The sequence below is a fragment of the Vulpes vulpes genome, chromosome 4 (assembly GCF_048418805.1).
Source record: "Vulpes vulpes isolate BD-2025 chromosome 4, VulVul3, whole genome shotgun sequence".
NCBI lineage: Eukaryota > Metazoa > Chordata > Mammalia > Carnivora > Canidae > Vulpes > Vulpes vulpes.
In genome coordinates, this window is record NC_132783.1 from 131,808,977 (window position 1) to 131,827,323 (window position 18,347).

The window sequence follows — 18,347 nt, forward strand, 5'->3', positions numbered from 1 at the left end:
AGTATTCAAGACAGGAGCCGGTACCCGGGCTGGCACCTGCAGGACCACCTGTAGCCACAGGGCCGAGGGGCAGGAACAGTCCTACCTGCACCTGCCGAAAGCTCCACCTGGAGGGAAGCAGTGGCTGTCATTCAGCCCAGGGTGACTTCTCAGTGAGGCAGCAGGGGGATAAATGCCCCAACTGCACCCCTTGTCTCCCTCTGTCTCCTGTGGGCCTCATTCATCCAAAAGTCTGAAAGCAAGCGAACCATGGATGCAGTCTAGACAGCACAGGGCAGGAAGCAGGTGGGGAGGTGTGCAAGGGGGGGAGTGCAGGGGAGGGGGGAACATGCAGCGCTGCAGCTCCCCAGGGAGCTGTCCTGACTGCTGCTTAGTAGAGACTGAACACGCGTGGGTGAGCATTGTGCCTCTGGGGTAAAGCACCTTGAGTCTGAAGGGACATGCACCTGCTTTCTGAAACCAGCTAGTGCTAGTACCTCCCCATCGGTTTGGCTATTTTAGGAGTTTGTTCCTCAGAACCGCCCAGCCCCTCAGGTTAAACAACCTGGTTGCTGTGGTTCACAGAAAAAAAAAAAAGTTAGCTTTCAATACTGACATAACTTATTGAATGCATAGTATAGTTTTGCTCAGATTTATTTATTTATTTATTTATTTATTTATTTATTTATTTATTTATTTATATTTTTTGCTCAGATTTAAAAAGCCCTGGTATTTTAAAATACACATATAGGTGAGATTATTTACATCTCACACACACACACACACACACAATTCTATACTTTTTCAAAAAGTAACATTTCTTTAAAATCTACCCCTAGAGTGAGTGGAGCTGAGGGCTTATTTAGAAACCATGGTGATCCCTAAGGAAGCCGTTTTAAGGGTTTGATCTCAAGCAGTTCCCAAACCCTGACCTCTTGTGTCCTACAACCCCAGCTGACATTCATGCACCTTTACAGCCGTACTTTAAATGTGTTGAAATACTTCCTGTTCTGGTAGACAGATACCTACCTACTGTGTTACCCCTGGGCTTCCCCACTGCTGCTCCAGCTGCCCGAGCCCTTTCTTCCTGGGCTCTCCCCACATTATCACAGATCCCATTATCCAGTGATAAAAGGGTCACCCTCTTCCTATCCACAACAGCCGAGTGCAGTTGTTCTGAGGGGTCAGTGCCCGGGATGTACCTGTTGCCAAGGAATCTGAACATCACCCCTGTTTACACAAGAGTTAATTGGGTGATGTTCCTCACCTACAGAGAGAAAAAATATAGCACCATTCCTCTGGAAGCAATCAGCTCTCATTTTGGGTGTCTCCCTATGCAGGCCACGGCATCATCCATTGTTAAGACTCAGCACCCTGAATAGCATCCCTCTCTATCCCATGGCTATGGGTGGAGGTATTCATAAATTTCTCTGGAGTGAATTTGGAATGCCCCTCTGAGGCCGGATACTGCAACGTTCAAGCTGTTACGTAGGCGGGGGTTGCTATCATTATTATTTGTTTATCTTTTGATTCCCTGTGTGGCTTTCTTGTTTGTTTGAGATCTTAGAGTTGTCTGCTATAGTCATTACGGCAGAGTTTCTCCAGAGGGGTGGTAATACCAGTTAAAGAATTAGTTCCATCATCATTTAACTTAATCTGGGGATAAAAATGAGATTCTTTTGAAGAGCCAGTGTAAGAAAGGAACAAACAAGTAAACAGAAAACAAACTGAAGAAGAGGAAATTAAATCCACTCTCAGTACTAGTAAGCAACTCCTGTCTTCTACTAAATTGTAGACCTTTGCAAGAGCAGGGGTCATGTCTGTTTGCTTATTACGTTATTCTATGTGGCTGTAATGGTGTCTGGCACATAGTTGAATATGTATATTTATCTAATTAATAGACCAATTAAATTAGGCTCAGACCTCGCTTCTGATGCTAACCCTGTGTTTCCAATAGCTGCTTTAAGGCATAGTAAATTTTGAGGCCAGTTCATCTACTTCTGGCTTTTATAGGAAAAGAGGCTTTTATTTCCCTTTTGAAACAAACAAGCCAATGCTACAATGAAAGAACAGGAAGACCTGCCCTCTGCTCCTGACTGTCACCTGCCTAAATCTAAGCCTCACTGTGGTCCCTTTTCACTTAATGATGTGATGAACTTCTAATGAAGTTTGAAGTATATACTCATCGGCATGGTCAGTTATGCTCCTCACATTCAAATTTTGCGATCTAAATCCACACCACAAACACTGCTGACTATATTGTGGCACATACCCTCTGTCCTATCATGTCAATCTGGGTGATTCCTTAAACAATACATTATGGGATCCCAGTTATGTGTTCTCAACAGAGCCTCTTGACTGAGCCAAAGCTTACAATTTTATAAACCTCCGTGAAATAGCCTTCCTTAGTGACAATGTGTAATGCCATGTCCTCAGAAATTAAGTGGCAACATCTAAAAGAAATACTCTCCCAGTCACAGAGACCAAGCCTTGTACCAAAACAGTAGGCAGCACACAGGAACCCATGCTATAGATAAACTCAGAGAGGTGTCTCAGGCTGCTTGCATTTAAAAATACTAAAAGCAGTGCACCTGGGTGGCTCTTAGCTCAGCTCAGGTCTTGATCTCAGGGTGACGAGTTTAAATCCTGTGATGGGATCTACACTGAGCGTGGAGCCTACTTAAAAAAATAAATCTTTAAAAATGCAAAAAGCAGACTAAGAAAGCAAAATGACCACCTTAAGAGATCATCATGTATAGAAATAGAAAGCATTCCATAGCACCTGATGATTTTGGTTATTCAGTTAATATTAATATTAAGTGATGTCTAAGAGGTATGTGATAATTCAGAAAGTCTAGGGTAAGAAACAAGGTGGAAGCCAGTTTTGGTGGGTGTTGATAAATCACTAATTAATTAGAGATCATCCACAGTATTTCCTCATAAGGATCATTGCTAAAAATTGTTGCGGTGACAACATAGCCTTGCAAGATTGCAATGTTCTGTTGCAAACAAGATTGCAAACAAGATGTACTGCCAAAGTGATTACCCATTTTACACTATCATGAATCCATCTTTTCAATATTAATTTACATCATTAGGACACCCCCTGTTCCAAAGGCATTTTCTTGAGATTTCCTGGACCATTTACAAGAACCAAAAGCTAGTCTGCAGAAATTCATATTTTATATTGATCCAGCTACCACATGCAGATGTTTATATGCATGAAATGTAGTTTTGCCTTACTGATAAAGTAATAAATAAAGCCTTGAATATCTAATAAAGCAAGGTCTTTCTACAAGCTGTACATACACATACACACACGCACACACACACACACACGCACACAGATTAAATAGAGTAAAATGGTCAGATAGAGACTCCAAAACACTATCAGTCTACATGTGACAAGCGTCCATGTCCTCTTTTGGGTCATTCAATGCCTAGTTGCTCTTGTTAGAAGGAAAGTCTTCATAAAACTCAGCATTAATCAAACTAATATGAAACTGATTAACCACAATACAACGGCAGGAAATCAGCATGATTAGGAGAACTCTAATTAATTACTGATTTACCACTACCCACCAGAATTGGTTTCTTAGTCATCATTTGTTGAAGATTCTCAGTTGCACACTTGAGAAGAATTTGTTCTGGCTTTGCTGATATCCAGAGCTTTCAGGATTTGAGGTGTGGGATCTTGGGATTATTATTATTATTATTATTATTTTTTTAGGTGTGGGATCTTGATTCACTGATAGCCTATTAGGGCATGAATAGAGGATGACCTCGTAAGCTTGAAGTCCATAGTCACACCATAAATAAAACAAGATCTTCAGTATTCTCAGGACACCTTAATCCTATCATATTTTTCTTTTAGGAAGGACAATCTTCTCATTGCTTCTCTTGGAATGAAGTACTTACATTATATTTCACTTCAAGATATTTTCTAATTTCCATTGTGATTTCCTCGTAAATCTATAGGCTTATTAAAAATATATTGCTTAGGGGTGCCTGGGTGGTGCTGTCAGTTACATGTCTGCCTTCAGCTCAGGTCATGATCCTGGGGTCTCAAGATAGAGCCCCGTATCAGGCTCCCTGGTCAGTGGGGAGTCTGCTTCACCCTCTGCCCCAATCCTGCCAGTGCTCTTTCTCACTCATTCTCTGTCTCTCAATAAATAAATAAAATCTTTAAAAATATATATATATATATTAAGCAATATACATATTGCTTAATATATATATTAAGCAATATGTATATATATATATATTGCTTAATTTACAAACATTTGTGAGATTTTCTAGTTAGCTCTCTGATATTAATTCCTAATTTAATTCTACTGTGGTCAGAAAGCATACACTGGGACTTTAACCCTTTGAAATTTGCTGAAATTCATGGCCTAGTGTTTGGTCTAAAATAATGAATATTTCCATGTGTGTTTGAAAAGAACATGCATTCTACAGTTGTTGGCTGTAGTGTTCTATAAATGTCAATTAAGTTTCCGATCATGTTATACAAACCATCTTTCTCTATATATCCTTACTAACTTTCATTTGCATGGTCAATTTGATTTGAGAATGGTATATTAACATCCCCTATGATTATGTATTTATCTATTTTTTCCTTTTAGTTCTGGAAATTTTTGCCTTATATATACTGGGGATATATAATTACATGAGTGTAGATTCTTATTTCCCTCCAGTGCATCCTTTTATCATTATGAAGTGTCCCTCTTTTTATTTAACAATACTTCTTGCATTAAATTCTGCTTCATTTGTTATTAGGTATAGCTGTGCCAACTTTCTTTTGATTAGTGTTCTGATGATGTATCTTTCTCCATACCTTTATTTTCAACTTTTCTGTGCCCTATCTTATAATTTACTCACTTACATTTAATGTTTTTACTGAATTATTTGAATTTAAATCTGCTATCTGAATATTTATTTTCCTTCTGTCCATCTATTTTTATTCCTTTATTAATCCCTTCTTGCCTCTTTTAAAATTTTGATCAGTGACCATTTTTAAATCATTCCATTTTTTCTTTTTATTACCTTGTTACCTACTCAAGGGTTATAGCATGCATCTTGCACATAGTTACAGTCTACTTTGTTAGTATTTTAATACCCTCCTAGATGATACAAGTAGCTTACAAAAACTTAATGTCATTTACAATGCCTTCAGCCTTTTGTATTATTGTTATGCGTTTTGATTCTACATCTGTTGATAAAATCATAAGATAATTATTGTTGTTTTAAATAGTCAATACTTATTTAGATTTACTCGATATTTGCTTTCTCTGGTGATCTTTGTTCATTCCTACATTACCATGCTTCTATCTGTGATCATGTCCTTACTGTCTCTAGAACTTCTGTTAGTATTTCTTTGAGTTCAGAACTCCTGGCTATGTATTTTCTCTGTTTTAGTTTGGACTCACTTCTCTGTGGTCCCCTCATTCCTAGGTAATTGCCTTTCAAGACTCAGTCACCTTGGCTTCTCTTTGCCTGATGAGACTGCCTCAAATCCAGGACAGTTTATACTAGTCCACATCTGTTCCCTGCCCCCAAAATTGACAAATGCCATAAGTGTAAAAGAGCAGAGGCCAATGTAAGAATTGCCTCAGTGCACTCCCTTACCCTGGGATCTTGGATCCTTCTGATGCCTTGAAAGAGTTTTGTGTAATATATTCATATTGTATTTATTTTTATTTATATCATATATTATTTATATTTATTTATAATTTACTTATATTGCATATATATGTGTAGTATATAAGCATATATTGTTCTTAGCAGCATATTAGTGTGAAACAAGCTACTCCATCTCGGCTAGAGGTAAGGTGGAACTTCTTACTCTTAAGAATAAGGAAAAGGATTTTATAACTTTGAATTTACCATCATAAAGACATCCTCAAATGTCAGGCTATGTGGATTCCTAAGACTTTAGCACACACAGAAGTCAGAAACTACTATTTCTTGTCAGATGTTTAAGGGTGTGTAATGGAGCCAAACTTAGCCACAAACTGCCAGATGATACTGAGATATCAGTGATTACTACTCAGAAATAGTACCATAAAAACAACATAATCCACAGGGGAAAATAAACACAATCGGCTGATGAAGAGATTGCTACTTTTACTGCAGGGACTGCAAGAGTTCTCCAACACAGCCATTATATTTGTGCCTCACAACATGTCCTTCTTGAACACACCTCTTTTGAAAATCTTTAAGATAATTTTACTCCCATTTTTTATGCTTATAAAGTATTGGAGTTTTGTCTCATATTTATCTTCAAGGCTGACAGAAGAATATTGAATGCTGATAATGCTCTGAACATCTGCAATGACATCCCCAAAACTTGTCAAAATCAACCCAAAGATGCATCCATCCAAATCTATTAACTTACCTGGTTAACTCTGTGGACTACCAAATTTAACTGAGCGTGGGAGAGGAAGAAAGTTGAGAAAAATCAAGATTACACTTGAGAAAGTAGGATATTCCTCAGTTACTATCATGAATTATTTGCCCCTAGAATGTCCTTTCTGGACATTGTTATTATAAAACTGAGGTGTTACATTTACAGTCCATGCTACCCAAAACAGAACTGGTTATGGCTGAAAATTTATCCCAATATTGAAAAGATTCAAGAAAACTATAGCACATGCCAGGCTATTTAGAATAACTCGCCATGGAACATGACCATGAAACCATAGACAAAAATTCATATTTGTTGTAAAAGACTATCCTAAGACGAATAAAAAAGGAATGATTGTGGAGGATTCCATCTTAAAGTGTCTCAAAGCATATCTTTTTTTTCTTATTATTATTTACACTAAATGTGTGTTACATGTATTTGCTTCCTTTGGGTTAAATTTTTATTCTGGAACATTTTGAATATGCATAAAATGAGAGAAAAGAGTATAATAAAATCTTATGCTCCCATCATCCTACTTCAAAATTATCAATTCATGACAAATCTTGTGTATATCTTGTTTCATCTTAATGATCAAAGCTCTCGATTATTATTTGCAACACATGAATGCTAAACAGTATTATTTCCCACCATGGACCTACATGTATTCAAGTTGTACATCAGAAAGTGTGGATGGAAGTCATTACTATCAAGCAAATGGTCACGTTGAGAAGAATGTCCTAATGGAGCTTGTCCAAGGAGACTGACCATTAACTAGTTCCAGGTTTCTCTCTCCCAGAATGTGATTCTATTCCATGTTCACTGGCAGGATTTGGTTCTGCTAAAGTATTTATGTAGCTGCATTGTCTTCATTTGTCTTAGCCATTTCCCATCATACTTTCAACATAGGTTAATCAGAGGGTCAGTAGTATGCAGCTGCATGGGATACAGGTGTGCAGTGCTGATGTTTTTACCTTTTTTGAGTTCTTGTGAGTTTCTTGTTCCTCTAGTAAATGTGATTTGAGCAGGGGGCGAGGTGGTGGTTGGAGGAAGAGAGAAATATGTGGAGGAAGTCATTCTGAGTAGGGTATTGCCCCATTAAAAGATTGTCTCTGAGTCTCTAAGCCATCACACCGAGCAGAACTGCTTAAGTAAGAACTAAGTCAGGAAATGTGGGGTTTGTGAAAGTTTCATAGGTCATCCATTAACTGACATTTCAAACATAGATGTACAAAGTGAATTCTTTATATCTCTTTCCCTAGTAAGTGAAACATCCTCAACCCAGACTCAAACCGAAATTTACAAATTATCCTTGATTACACTTTTCCACCCCCCTATATCCATTCTATTCGCAAATCTTATTATCTTTATCTCAAAGATTTATCTCAAATCCCATCTCTCTTCACCAGTTCTGCTGCTCCCTGCTGATCTTAAGCCGTCATCTCTGAGCTGGACTTAGTCCTCTAGTAACCTCCTCCGGACCCCTGACTCCACTGTTTCCATCATTCTTTCCACCCTGTCTTTCCACTCCCATTTCCCACACAGTTGCCAAAATGATCCAGGGAAAAAGCTACATCACATATAAAATTTTTACAACTTCTTAATATACTTTGACTAGAATCAGACTTCTAGACCCTGATGCATTCAGTCCCTATCTGCTTCCACAATCTTCTATAAGACTACTTTTGCCATACACTCTAGCCGTGTGGGCCTCTTGAGTACCTCAAGTAACCCAGTGCTCTCACAGTTTGGGGCTTGTTGCACCTGCTGTTTCCTCTGCCTAGAATGCTTTTTCTCTGGCTATCGAGTAGTTGACTCTTCTCCATTTATTTTTTTATGTTTTTTCTTCTCCATTTCTGATGACCAGCTTACATAGTTCATACTCAGAGAGCCCTTCCCTGACCACCCAATCAGTAAACTGTCCTTGGCTTCATAGGTTGTAATAATACCACATTTACTTTCTCCTTGAAACTTAAGATTGTCTGTTGTTGTATTTATCAGCAGTTTTTATTTTTTTAATAAAACAGCTGTCACTTGTCTCTTGTCTTGCCTCAAAATCCATCTAGCTTTATCTCAAGCTTCAGCTTCAATAAGCAGAACTCTGGCCAGATATCTGCAGCATATGAATTGTCAGAGCCTCCTGACAAGTGATAACGCAGTGTCTATATTTACTTGAGCTGTATCTGAGCAGTGACCAAGTCTGTCTATTCATCACCATGTCCCTAGTACGATGCTTTTATATAGTAAGCAACTGGTAAGTATTTGACACAGGCATAAATGAATGAATGAACTTTTCAGGAATACTAGAGTCAGAAAAACTTGAAGTTTGAAAAGTTAAGAAATTTTGGCACTTGAAAAACACTAGGAAATTAACATAAACCTTCTTTGGTATTACTGTGGAATCTATGATTCAGTTTACATGCAAGATTTCAGGAATACATAGGCTTCATATAGTCAGATACCTCCCCAGGTGACATGTCAGACTCTGCCTTACAAATTTGACTCTGAGGGTGCCAGACTTGAACAGAACTAAACAGAGGCACAACCCTCACTCCCTCAGGGCATACTCATGTTCAAATGGCCTAAATGCCAGTTTACTTGGTCATTATCTTGTATCCAGGCTCTTCCTCAGGGTATAGTGTTCGTCGGAAAACATTGAATCCCAATGTTCAGGCACAACAAATACCACATCATTCTAGCAGGCTTGCTAGAGGCTCAGACCCTTTGCTGCCTGAGGGGTACAAATAAGAACAGCAAACTCCCAATTGTAGAGGAAATTCTGATCCAAAGAGACTCACTGCTAGAAAGTATAGGCATGTTCACTCCAGGTGTCCACTGGAATATACCAGTGTACCCTCTTCCCACTCACTTGGCAACTCTTAAAAATACAAGTGGGTGGGGGGGATGGGTGAAAAGATAAAGGGATTAAGAGTATGCTTATCTTGATGAGTACTGAGAAATGTATAGAATTGTTGTTATATTGTATATGTGAAACTAATATTACACTATATGCTAATTTTACTTGAGTTTAAAAACCACAGTGAAAAATAAAAGCAGTTAATCATCTCAGTTAGAAGCTGTCAAAATGGTGATAGGTGATAGGTAGAGATAGCCTGGTCGATGCAGAGCCTAAGCATATGGAGAGATAGAATCTGAATCCAGGCCTACAACCAGTACTCACCATGGACAGGTCACCCCTCTGCTGGGCTCCCTTTCTTCATCTGAGATATGAAACCACTGAACCAGCTCATCTCATTCAGATCTCTCAGATCTCATTCAGATCTCTCAGTTCTGACTCTTTAATTTGAGAAGTCTTGTATTCTGAAACTGCAGTCTCGAGCAACAATCTCAACAGGTTGTGTATGTAATTATATACTTATTCTCACAGTTTCATAAGATCAGAAACCAGTGAAATTCATTTTTATGCTACTTTTGTATTCCTGCTTACTTTGAATAGAAAAATCCTTCCTAAAAAATCCTAGAAATGTACTTCCTCAAAACATGGAAGAAAAACATGAAAAATGCACCCTGGGGGCCAACAAGCTTATTTGGTTAGAGACAAGGTCAGGTCCAATGAATTTAGGTGGCTTGGGCTCTGTGGTTTGTTTTTGGAGCTAATCTTGAATTTAAACTCTGTGTCATCTATCAGAAAACTAAAGAAGATTGAAGTCTACAAAATACTGATGCTAAGATAGATATATTTTACTTCCTGCCACAGGACTTCTTTTACCATAATCACTAATAAGCCTTTTTTTTTTTTTTTTTTTTTTTACTGGGAAGGATAAAAGGCTGGAGGTCTTGACACAGCCATAAAGAATAATGAAATCTTGCCATTTGCAATGACATGGATGGACTTAGAGAGTATTGTGCTAAGCGAAATAAGTCAGAGAAAGACAAATACCATATGATTTTACTCATACGTGGAATTTAAGAAAAACAAATGAGCATAGGGAAAAAGAGAGAGAGAGAGGGAAAGAGGCAAACCAAGAAATAGACTCATAACTATAAAGAACAAACTGGTGGTTACCAGAGGGGAAGTGGGGGGTGTTTAAGTGGGAATTAAGGAGGATACTTGTGATGAGCAACAGGTGTTGTGTGTAAGGGTTGAATCACTATATTGTAGACCTGAAACTAATATTACACTGTACGTTTACCTAACTGGAATTTAAATTAAAAATTTAAATCAATAAATAAAAGTTTATTTAACCAAAAAAAAGGTCTTGAGACAAATGTTAGAATTAAATGTCCAGCATTTGTCTTAATGCATTAATCACTCACTGGATAAATGATAGCCATTTGTTGTGACTCTGTATAACATCCATAGAAGAAACTCAAGGCTTTGTTGTTTTATTTTTTTTTTGAACTGAAGTATAATTAGCACAATGTTACATTAGTTCTAGGTGTAAAACATAGTGATTGGACAAGACTGTAATTTATGCTATACTCACCGTAAGTGTGGTTATCGTCTGTGACCATACAATGTTATTACAGTACCATTAACTATATTCCCTATGCTGTACCTTTCATCCCCATGACTTACTTATTCCATAACTGGATGCCTGTATTTCCCACTTCCCTTCACTCATTTTGCCCATCCCCCTGGCAACCACCAGATTGTTCTCTGTATTTATGGGTCTACTTCTGCTTGTTTGTTTGTTCGTTGGTTGTTGTTTTTTAGATTCCACATAAAAATGAAGTCATATGGTATTTTTCTTTCTCTGTCTGAATTAGTTCAGTTGGCATCATACTCTTTAGGTCCATCACAACAGCTCAAGGTTTTTAAAGCCTTGAAAAATTGGTTTTAGAAAGTATCACCTGGAAAACTTCAAGCTTTCCTTTCTCACAAGACTTCTGGAGTAGAACTAGTCACCAGTGTTGCAAGGCTCTCAAGGAAAAGGCACTATTGCTTTCAAAATTATCCTCTGTGAAGTTTAGGTTTCCAACATGGATCTACCTGTGTGTAGTCTCTGGCCAGATATTCATCAGCCATGTCAAAAGGACAGTGGAGGTATTAATGCAGATAATCCCAAATTAGCATTACTCCCCTCAGAAAATGAAAAGAAGCTTGCCTGATGAAGCAGGGAGCCTTGGCAATTAGACAGAATTAATGTATCTTCTATAACTTATGCTACAATCAGATATTTTCAGGACAAAGCATTTGGTGAACTGGATACATTCAGCCAGTTGCTTCAATTTTCTACTGTACTTTACTTCTGTAATTATGGCCACGGATTTGAAAATAGTCATATGGATAGAGCTGTGACTTTAAGGATCAGAATGCCTCTGAAGAATAATACCATATTCATTTGTAGAATGATGATCCTGCAGAGGTCACTTCCCTAGCAGTAATCTCTGGTCTTGATGAAGGAGCATTCATACCATCTAGTCCATCCCTTTGCAACCAGCATCAGGTCTCTGTGGGATCAAATCATTTTGGAGTTTAATCAGCTCTATAATAGGAGACAAGAACTGGGGAGCAAGGGACTACAGGAGTTAACTGACTTTCCAGGGAGCTAGGCATGAAGCTGGGATGAGAATTGGTCACTCTCATTACATCATTATGCTTCTCTGATGGCTGACAAGGGAAAGCAATATAATCCACAGCCTTGGAAAAAAGTCCTTTGTCAGATAGGGGTAAGCAAACTATTTTTGTAAGGTACTGGATCACTAAATATTTTTGGCTTTGCAGGCCATATGGTCTTTGTCGCAACTACTGGACTCAGGTACTGTAGCATTAAAGCAGCCACAGACAGTATATAATGGAATAGGTGTGGCTGTATGCCAGTAAAACTTTTTAATGAAGATGGAAATATGAATTTCACTTATCACATGTCACAAAATATTATTTCAACTTGGATTTTTTCAATTATTTTAAAATTTAAAAAAAAAGATAGGGGCACCTTGTAGCTCAGTTGGTTGGACAGCCCATTCTTGATTTCAGCTCAGGTCATAATCTCAGGATTGTGAGATCCAGTCCCACGTGGGCTCTGTACTCAGCACGAAGTCTGCTTGTCCCTCTCCCTCTTCCACCCTGCTCCTCCCACACCCACACCCCAACTGTGAGCTCACAGGCTCTCATAAATAAATAAATAAATAAATAAATAAATAAATAAATAAAATCTTTTAAAACATAAAAAAAATTCTTAACTTATGGTGGGCTGGTTTGGCCTATGGCAGGAGCTACCTACCCCTATTGTAAAGTAACATCTCGGCCCAGGAGAGAATTGATCCTTTATCCTAGATGATACCCATTTTCTCTGGCTCCACACCATACCCAAGAGCCTTAAATCACACTGATTTGTTCTCTGCAGAGGTCCTGTCACATTAGACTGAAGTTAAGCTACTTTTACATTTCATCTATGAAGTGCCTTATTCAAGAAAAGTCATCCTACGTATGACTTAAGTCACAGGATTTAGGAAAAGACAGAGGGGAAAAAATTCCTTCTGACAAACGCAGACTCAGCCACAAATGCCAGTTATATCGTCAGTGAGCATTGGTGGTTTGGATCGCACTAAAAAACATCAGTCAAAAAGTATAGATGTTGCCTGTTAACATGGCTTTCACAGGCAAAACAGAAAATGCCCAAAACTCCTTGCTAACATCACTGACTTCATGCTTACAATGAAAGGAAATGCTTGGGTTTGTATGTGAATAACTGCCTCAAGAAATCTGCCACATTCCTTGGATCAGTTGGAGTTCTAGAGACCTGTTCCTTGGGCAGGCCTGATTTGTTTGCTCACTTAGCATACAGCCAAGTACTCTCTTAAAATCCAAGGGCTTTCTCTGCTACTGACACTATTTGTTTGTATCAGAAGGGTGGACAGCCCTCTGGTAACACTAGTGTTTTCTGGGTTGAGAATAAGCAGATGCAGGTCTGCAGTTTTTCTCTTGGATGAGGGCAGGAGGTCTAAACTGAGGGAATAATGCTTTTTTTGCTCATTTTCGTTTCTTGACTGGAGTGCCCTCAGAGGCAAAGAGTGAGCCATGAAGGTTTTCCAGAAACTAAGAGAGGGCTAAAGGGTATCATATCAGTTACTTGCCACAGTGATGACTTTGAGCTCGAACTATCACAAACAGAGGCCTATAGGTAGGTTACTAGAGCTATATTCCAGACCCTACCATGGGATACAAGTTCCTCAGGACCACTACTCATATTGCTCTTGAAGTCTTGTCACACGTGATACTACCTCATGAGAATTACTAAGACTGGCACAGTGTTGCCTTTTGTGATATTTACGGTCACCAAGAGTTTTTGGTTGCAAGGGATGGAACCCAACTCAAACTAACTGAACAAAAATAAATACATAAAAAAATAAATAACAGTAGCTCAAAAGTCTGAAAAACTATGTTTTGATCTTTAGACATAATTGCATCCGTATTTAAGAAGCATACATCATCTCTCCTTTCCTTTGTTTGTCTTATCTCTGTTTTCATCTGTGTTGGCTTCATCCTCTACGTGTACAGAAAGCCGGACCCTGGCATTTCCAGACTCATAGGCTACTTGCAACTCACAGTCTCAAAAGGAAAGAGCGTCTCTCCTAGCATCTGTTTCTGTCTCTGTGAAAAGACCTCACTTGTCCCTGCTTCAGTCATATGTTCACCCTTGGACTTATCAGTGAGTCCAGAGGGATGAAATACTCGGATTGGCTACCACAGGCCGGATGTTCACCTGTTTAGTGTTACTAGAATCATGTGAAGTGAGCAGGAGGAGATTTTGATAACGAAAGAATGAAACAAACACAAAACAAAAAGCCTGTATTACGCTAGTAATTCATTTGCATTTAGTAAGAACATGGTTTTCATAAGGAGTAAGCAAATCAGAAGCTACCTGGTGAACCATCAATTATTTCTAGATATTTCTCCATTCCCTGGTCTTCTTTCCTTCCTTTCACTGAGTTATGCTGGTGATCTACTCACTGTGGACCAAAGACGACAGGGATAAAAGGGCTCATCTTCCTCTGCTATTATGAGGATTAGATAGTGTGAAGACTTTGATGCCAATACTAACATCACTGCCTTACAGAAGCCTGCCTTAATTCTGATGAAAGGATCATCATTTTTGGCACAATTCACAGGTTGTCTGAATACCCAAAGTGTAAAGCTAGCAAATATATGGCTTGCAGAGGAAGCCTCACATCATAGCAAGAACATAGTGAGAAAGTAATACATTTTTAATTAATGTTTAATGGAAAAATTAATCAGTAGTCTCCTCAGCTGGAAAGGAGATATTAGATAGAAAAAACACACACAAAAGTTTCAAGGTTCCCTTTAAAAACTGCCAAAACTTACCCAAAACAGTGTTAAAACAAGAAAACAGATGACTTCTAAGAAGAGGAATTATAATCTCTAGGGGGAAAAAAGGATAAAATCATCAGGATTTCACTTCTTTGGTTCTTTACTCCCCTTCTTGAGGCTTTCCAGTCATTTTCAAGAGATGAGGCTACGTGTGCTTAAAGGAGAAGTCCAAGGGTTTTGGAACCCCAGATTCTCATGAATAAAACAAGGTATTTGGATGAATGAGGCCCAGGGTCCTGTCCAGTGTGGACATGCTGTGATCCTGTGTCCAACTTTCTGATCTATATTCTGACCTTACATTGAATGTGGTATAAGCAATCCCTAAGAACCACCAGGCTATGCTGTGTTAAGGGAAGAGGACAAGCCCTCTCCCTGATGAGATATCTCATCAACCAGGAAGCGGTTAAGCAGACTTGATATGATAGCATCTGTACCTCAGCCTCCCTGGAGCATCCATGAGTTCTTCCAAAAATCCATGCCTTGCATAAGAAGTCAAGAAAATATTTTGCTGATAAAAATTTGGACTACCAGTGAGAGTTCTGCCCCCATACATGGGGGAAAAGTGCCTGTTTCGGATCCTAGACATTGCTCTCAGCCCAAGTATATAAAGTTCTATTTATAGAAGGATCAAATAATTAATGTTTTTGAAATTTTGAGGAAAGCTGAGTCCAAACCACCTTAGATATCATTTCTTTTATGCCAGCCCTCTGAGACTACACTGAAAAATGGAAATAGTAATGGGATTTTTTCAAGTAGGCCCACAGGGCTAGGTTAAAGTTAAGTGGCATAACACATGCAGAATGGTAGGTGCTCATTAGAGGATAGCCATTGACCATTCATCCACTCAGCAGATGTTTATTAAGTTATCTTCCATTTGCTAGGGGCTATTCTTAGTGCTGGGGACATAGCAATAAACAGCACCATCAATGGAATTTATGTTCTCTGTGTAGGAGATAAACTAAGCAAATGTCAGATGGTGACAAGTGCTAAAGAGATAAATAAAAAGAAAGGAAGAGTATTATGGAGTGTCCATGGGAAAAGAAGCAATTGCAAATAGAGCAGTCATGGAAGGGTAGACACACCTCTAGTATTTGCAAGGCTTGGGGGAAAGGTACAAGTACAGGACTGCCTGCTATATGTTTAAATCTTGATAAACTATGAAATCAATCATAGATTAATGTCCCACCTTGACCACATACCTTCATTACACCTTGGAAGGCAATGCTCAGATTTGGAGTTTTCAAACCCTCAGAGCTCTATCCTAGAATGTGAAATGTTGTCTCTAGCCAGTGTCCCTCCCCACTCCCACCTTTTCCCTTCTCCCTCACCACTGTCCTATACCATGAGAACTTTCAAACACGTGTGTCAATGCTCCAGCCCACAACTCCAAGTTCCATGAATGCACCTCATAAACAGCTGCCTCTCACCCCATAAACGGCTGCCTCTCAGTCCTCCTCTCGGGCCTAGGAATGTGCCCACTGGCAGCATGGTCCTAGAAGTGGGGTTGGACCACTGGGGCAGGGAACTCTGGTTGCTCAGAATGTTCTCTAGGAGTGGGGAGAGGGAGTGGGCTCTCAGTAGACACCTCACGCTAGCCCTGCATACTCTTTGCCCCTTTGGAAAGGGATAAATGAGAGCAGTCCCCTCTAAAGAGGGAGATCTGGGACAGTTGCCCTTCTTGGCTGGGTCAAAGGAAAGAACTGGCGAAGAACCCACTGACATGGTAATTTTGAGCAAAGACCCGAAGGAGTTGAGAGAGCAATCCATGGAGGATATTTGAGGAAAGAGTATTGTGGACAGCAGAAGTGGCAAGTGCAAAGCTCTGAAGTAGGAACACGCGTGATATGTTCCAAGAGCATTAAAGAGACCAGAGAGACTGGAGGAGCACAAGTGAGGGGAGTGGTGATTTCAGAGAGAGGTCTGGAGGCCAGATCTTGAAAATTCATGTAGGTCATTATAATGAGTAGGACTGTTACTTGAGCAAGATGGGAAGCCATCTTGGCTTACTATGTAAGAAAGGATCTTACTAGGGATCCTTGGATCCGTATGTTTGGATCCATATGTTGGATCTTACTATGTTTTAAAAGAATTATAGTGGCTGATGCTGAAAATGGGCCGCAAGGGGCAAAGAGAGAGGCAGGGAGACCAGCCAGAAGGCCAATGCAATCATCCAGGCAAATGGCCATCGCTTCAACCAAAGTGGTGGCAGTGAAGAAATGAGAGGAGGTTTTATTTTTAAATCTCATTTAAAGTAGAGTTAACAGGATTTGCCAGTGGGTTGGATGTGGAGTGGTAAGAGAGAAGAGTCAAGGATGATTCCACAGCTTTTTGGCTTAAGCATCTGGAGAGATAAAGTTGCTCTGTTTTTCTGTAACATAGGAGTAAACATAATTATAAACCATATTACTGGCAGCAGCTAATAAAAAGCCCCTGGATGATTTGAAGTAAAATAAAAGCAAAAGGTTTTCAATAAGAAGGGAGAGAAGCTTGTATTGTTCTGCCCATGCAAGGAATGTGTATGTATTTTTTGTACACTAGTATTCACAGTTGGACAGAGCTTGTTTGCGAAATCATACATATCTTTTGTTTGAACTCCATGTTGTGCCTTTAATCGAAAGGGCAGAACCTAAAATTACTGGGGTAGAGTAGAATCAGTCCTGGGCGCGGCCCTCCTTAGCTTCAGGATCTCCAGCAAGACCTTTAATTTTTTTCAAGCCTCAGTTCCTACATCTTAAGAATGTGGATGACAGTTGCCCATTTCATCAGCTCAGAAACAGCATCCACGTCCCAGGGGTCATTAAATACTAATGGCCTCCATTTAAGCAAAAGTTTAAACAAATATTTGGTCCTACCCATACTATAATTTATACCTTTGTTCATTGTTCTTCTGTGCTATGAACAGTTGATGATGGGGTGGTTTTCTTTAGCTATGATTTATGTGATCAGAGAAGTAAAACCAGTTAGCTCATTTGGTCATATTCTGAAATTAATGAGGTGTTCTTTTTGTAGGTGTTCACAAATTAGTTTCACTCTCTTTCTTGGCCACACACTTCACCTCAGCTTCACAAATGAGTGGGATTGACTGCAGCACGGGTCCAACAAGAGAGTGTAAACCCATCACTCCTGTTGAGAAAACAGCTCAAAACACAAGCGTCCCTGCTGGTAGTAATATTTTGTTCATATCTGAAGGATACAACCTTGAATCCCTTGTGATCATGGCAAAGAATAAATAAGAATGTAAGTAAATAAGTAAAATATAAGAAGAACAGTATAAGACTAAGTAACCATAAAGTTTAAAGTGTCTCGTGAAGTATTTAGGCACTAAAATAGCTTTGACATTATTTTCCTAGCCTCCAAGAGTTCCTACACCTGAAATATTTGCGCTTCCAATTGTAGCTCTCAGAATCTTTGCTTCCTCAAATGCAAACCAAGAAGTTGGACGCCTTTACTTCAAAGAGGTTTTCCAGCTTAAGTGATTGCTAATTCTATGAGTCTTCTTCCTGGAAACTGTTCCTTCCACTCGGCACAGTAAATATATTGGCATGTATTTTATTTAATCCTCAACTTTAGAATCTGGTTTTGGTGAACTGCAGTTATTTGAAGGTTTCAGCAAATCCTCTTGGCATCTGAGAAAATTATTATCAATACCAGTTAAGGGATTTGTCAATC

The 18,347-nt window shown here is 39.1% G+C and overlaps 1 protein-coding gene across 6 annotated transcripts in view; it reads left to right on the forward strand.

Moving 5' to 3' along the window:
- PRLR (prolactin receptor) overlaps positions 1–18,347 on the forward strand; it is a 172,734-nt gene that overhangs the window by 55,898 nt on the left and 98,489 nt on the right. The window lies entirely within an intron of this gene.